This window comes from Procambarus clarkii, unplaced genomic scaffold (assembly GCF_040958095.1).
Source record: "Procambarus clarkii isolate CNS0578487 unplaced genomic scaffold, FALCON_Pclarkii_2.0 HiC_scaffold_836, whole genome shotgun sequence".
Lineage (NCBI taxonomy): Eukaryota > Metazoa > Arthropoda > Malacostraca > Decapoda > Cambaridae > Procambarus > Procambarus clarkii.
This window is the reverse complement of record NW_027189869.1, coordinates 69578-75000: the sequence shown is the minus strand read 5'-3', so window position 1 is coordinate 75000 and position 5423 is coordinate 69578. Positions and strand designations below refer to the sequence as shown.

The 5423-nt window shown below is 39.6% G+C and overlaps 1 pseudogene; it reads right to left on the bottom strand.

Moving 5' to 3' along the window:
- Positions 1–4264: 4264 nt before the first annotated feature.
- LOC123752732 (dnaJ homolog subfamily C member 17 pseudogene) lies at positions 4265–5014 on the bottom strand (annotated as a pseudogene).
- Positions 5015–5423: the final 409 nt, after the last annotated feature.

Genomic DNA, 5423 nt, shown 5'->3' with positions numbered 1-5423 from the left:
CGAACTATCTACTTCTTTTGTAAGGTCTGATGGCGTAGTGGGTTAAAGCATACTAGTTATGCCAGCTACTGGAAGGTAGTTGTGCTTTCTGGGTTCGAGTCCCACTGGTGGGTGTTGTCCAAAGATTGTTTATCTTCACTTGTGGTTTATGCAAGTATAGGCTTATAAGCTGGACACGAGTTCTCTCACATTGACAGTGGCTTGACGAAAATTGCAGACTGACCCCTCACTCATCTGGTGCCTTCGGGAGGTAGAGATGTTTGAGATATATATATCTCGAACTATCTACTTCTTTTGTAAGGTCTGATGGCGTAGTGGGTTAAAGCATACTAGTTATGCCAGCTACTGGAAGGTAGTTGTGCTTTCTGGGTTCGAGTCCCACTGGTGGGTGTTGTCCAAAGATTGTTTATCTTCACTTGTGGTTTATGCAAGTATAGGCTTATAAGCTGGACACGAGTTCTCTCACATTGACAGTGGCTTGACGAAAATTGCAGACTGACCCCTCACTCATCTGGTGCCTTCGGGAGGTAGAGATGTTTGAGATATATATATCTCGAACTATCTACTTCTTTTGTAAGGTCTGATGGCGTAGTGGGTTAAAGCATACTAGTTATGCCAGCTACTGGAAGGTAGTTGTGCTTTCTGGGTTCGAGTCCCACTGGTGGGTGTTGTCCAAAGATTATATATATATATATATATATATATATATATTATATATATATATATATATATATATATATATATATATATATAATATATATATGCGTGGTGACTTCGCATTGAAGTCACCACGCCTGGCAGGGGACTGTTTTCATACAAATGAAAGATAGTAAGTTTTCATTTTTATTTTGCCCTATGCTCAATAAGCAATTTCTGAAGAAAGATTGACAATGCTTAAATTACATTCTCTTGAAAGGCAAAGAAATAGAGGTGACATGATAGAGCTGTGAATGAATGGACATGATAAAGGGGGAATATTAATAGACTATTAAAATTATCAACACTAGATAGAACATGAAACAATGGACATAAATTGGAATAAGTTTTAGATTTAGATTTAGGAAAAAGACCTGGGTAAATACTGGTTCTGTAAACAGGGTTTGAACTCATTTCTTATGTTATGTAATCTTAGCTATAAAATGATCTTAGACAATGGGAAACCGTACGGCAATACCTTATTGAGAAAAACGAGCTTATAATGATTAACACCATTGCACATTAGGCTTGACAGAAGGCAGCATTTGTATCCCCCTTTGCTATAAACATTAAAAATGGGAATAAACATACTATAACAGAAAACGGACTTATTCAGGGAAGAAGAATACGGGGTGACTATTAGCAATGCCTGTGCGAAATATGATGGGGCCAGGAGCCGACCTTTTAATCCCCAGGTAAGTTGATGACGTCATTGACCATTAGCAATGCCCGTGCATGGCTCACCGGGCTAACGAAAAAACATGGGGCCATAACGTGTCCCTTAAATCTCACCGGGGTAACGAAAAAACATGGGGCCATAACGTGTCCCTTAAATCTCACCGGGGTAACGAAAAAACATGGGGCCATAACGTGTCCCTTAGGAAAAGCAAAACGGACACGTTATGGCCTGGTTTATACTACTGGTGAGTGGTGACGCCTGGGTGGTGTTTGGCCGAGCTGGGTGATTGGTGACGTCTGGGTCGGTGATTGGCCGGGCTGGGTGATTGGTGACGCCTGGGTGGTGTTTGGCCGGGCTGGGTGAGTGGTGACGCCTGGGTCTGAGATTTGCTACTACCGCGGGAGTTACTCGTCAAGTAGTTAAGGTGTGTGGAGGCACTACTCGAGATGCCTCTTGTAGGGAGGTCTGGGGAAGGCTTCAGCCTGGATATTGAATGCCTTGGTCGACTTTGAGGTAGCGGTACCAGCCCAATCCTTTATTTTATATAAAAATTTAACCAGTGCCTCAAAAAAATATTCAAAATCTACCCTATCTATAGAATTTAAAATCTGCAGATTGTATCGAAATAATCGGCATAATTCAAATGCTGAATCCAGTTATCTGACACCCGACTGTAATGCTGTTTATAGTCCAGCAATCTTCCCAATACACCTGGAAGAAAAATTCAATACTCAGAATTGATATAACTAAATTCAATATTGCAACCAGTATCACAAAATCTGGCCAACAAATATCATTGGCCATCGGCGTCCATCAACGTGTTTCGTCATGAACGCGTAACACAAGAATTCCAATACATGCTGAAATCTCACTGCTTCAGGAGAAGAACACTGAACTCTTCAAGTTCATTCATGTGTTCCAGTCACCATCTGTGGTCACTTTTTGCCACATGTCACTTAATTATCAAACCTAACATTCAAAATCAATGTCCAAAATGACATTCTGACAATCTTACAAATGTGTTTATTATCAATACTACTTTTAATATCACAGTTCTCAAATGAGTACGCAGCAACAAAATGTGTACATACTTCCAGCTAAGAGTATAAAGTTAATGTTGTCAACCCCTCTTGCACCAATGAATGTGGAGCAAGAAAATGACAATTATCATTTTCCAGAGCCTACGTCCTAGACACATTGCAATAACTCTCATACTAGAGAGCTCTATCTCGAGAACGGGTCCATGTGAAAAAATTGTACATTTCCACTTTAATAGAATTTCACTACTATATTTCTAGTTTTCAACATTTAGGTTTTCCAAAATTACATTCCTAGGTATTCAGAGATCTTAATTTTTTCAGAAATTGAATACAATAACAAAATAGAGCAAACATAACATTTTAACATTATTACACAACAAATGTTAAAAAAAAAATCTGTTAGACCAGTGACGTGAAGTTGATTGTAGTTTCGACGACCACCAATTTTAGAATGTGGAGAATCCTCGTCCTCTTGTACACCATTCCGGTTTCTGCTGAAGAATGATAGAACTATCCGACCAGATAGCACGACCGACAGGTGACAGTCTGTGGCTGGCTGCAGCCTGCTGGGTGAACCTTGCTAAAGAGACACGGCTCAATTTTCAACTCGAGGTCACAAAACAGTAATGATGGATGAGACTGAAACAACAGGTGACCACAGTAGAACAGGACGTAGATGTACAACGGTCTCTCCCTCTCTCTCGGGACGGAAGCGGCTTCAGTGTCGTTGAGTTTATTGGAATAAGTGCACCTTAATCAAGCACCACAATTAGATGGTGAGGAATTATTACTTGACATCTTCCAGGCACCTGTAGGGTATTTCCTGGTAGAATGTGACATCCCACGGACACTTTAATGAATTTTACAAAATGTGGTGGGCAACTTTTGCTTGGTCAGTGCATACATCCCACATGACCTCTTATTAGTGTCTGGAAGAGACATGAAAAGTAATTTTGGGTAATTTACGCTATACTTCTGCTTCCTTTTAATTAAAGCCACTAATGGAGGATGGTCGACCATTTCAACATAAAAAATCTTTCCCAGCTACAATCTGCAGTTCCTCGCAACTTTTGTGCAGACTAGGAGTAATCAAATCTTTTCAAGAAATCCATACCGATTAAAATGTCTCTAGAAAACTTACTTATGTCAAAGTTATCTTGTCCCAAGATGTCTATCTTTTGCCCATTAAATTTTTGCCCAGTCAAATTATTTCCACAACTCCTAAGGTAAAATGTCTCAACTTGTTGAAGGCTGAATTTTTCGTGAAATTTCCTTTACTGCCAGTGTTCACAAATGCCGTCCATTTCGCACCTTCCCCCTTCGCTTCAAAAGTAGCTCTACTGTTATGGGGGGTCTCATGGCTGCTCTGTGAGGGGTAATTAATAATTAATAATAAAGGGGAATATATTAATCGAACCTACATCCAAGAGTATCCCAGACGTAGGGATCTGAGTGTCTATCACTCTAGCAGTTCCCACCTACCACTCTTGTAGTGTCTACCACCCTTCTCTAAGGAACAGAGAAGTATGCCTCCGCAGACAGAGACATGCAACACACATAATGGGAAAATAAAACTAAGTAAGAAGTATTTGAAGGTCGGTTTCTTGGACAAATCAAGACAACATGAGATATATATTTTTGTACAAATTATAAAAGATTATTTTCATCCAAAGCAATCAAACAACTTGTTTATTATTATAAAATTTGATTGAGAAACATTTAACTGGTTTGGCTCACATTCTCTACTGATTCACGACAACTAGATTCAAAGTTTAAATTGGATTTGTCCTTACACTCATAATTTTTAGGATTTTTTTTGGAGGATATGAGGCTTTTTGTGAGGTGCCTCTCACATGTGTGTAACTTTTACTGGTTTGCCAGTTTGACCTCTCTCAAACTGCACTGCCATATCCGCTGCATTTTTGGTCTTATATTCTATTAATGCTGTTCCTTTTCTATTTTTCTGCACCATAACCAGAGCATTGATGTCTCCCCACTTATAGAAGAGTTGGTTAATTTCCTGCTGGGAATACCCTGGCCAATCGTCTGTTGACATCCACTTAACTTTAACTTTGTGACCCCGTGTGTCCATAGCTGGAGGTTCACTGCTTTTGGAGACTTTAGATGAACTCCGAAAAAGCTCTGCCCCTACCTCCCTATTTACTCGATCCAGTTCCTCCAAAATAAGTTGCTCGCCCTCCTTGTCCAATCTTTTCAATTCACGTCGAAACTGTTCTTCTTGTGACATATCTTGCTGTTCCCTACTGCGTTGAACACGTCGTTCCCGTTCCTCCAAATCTGACCTTAGTTTCTGTGATCTGGTAACATGTTCACGGGCTCTGGCAGCTGCTGCTTTACGACTCTTGAGGGTCTTGTCATATGCTTTACGTGTTCCTGGATCTAACAAAATCTCAAGAATTTTCTTAAGTTTGTCAAATTCATCAGTAGCGAATGGGTTATCTGGATTCTTATCCGGATGACATTTAAGAGCTCTTTGTCTGTACGATTTCTTAATCTCCTTTTCCTCGGCATCAATAGTTATCCCCAGAATTTGATAGAAGTCCAGTTTCGATAGTTTCGTATTATGTTCCTGCGACATAACGTCCTCAATGCGTCACTACCACTTTCACAAGAGCTAATATTTTCGACAGCTGCTTCTTATGTTTTATTACGCGTTTCTGGAGCGAATGATCTCTGTCCTCAGCTTGCTGTCAACAGTCATATGTAAAGACGTCAAATGTTAGTTAATTTATATCCTACGTACATCTCACTGGGAGGAGACATGTAGCATCTCTCTCAATATAAAAACATAGTCCTGGAACCTCTGTTAATCATAATATATATAAATTATTTAGATTCAGGTTTGAACATAGGATCATAAGAATAAAGCTCTGGTTAGCCCCATTTAGATTATGCAGTTCAGTTTTGGTCGCCGTACTATAGAATGGATATAATTTCACTTGAACGTGTCCAACGTAGGATGACTAACTTAATTAAGAACATAAGAA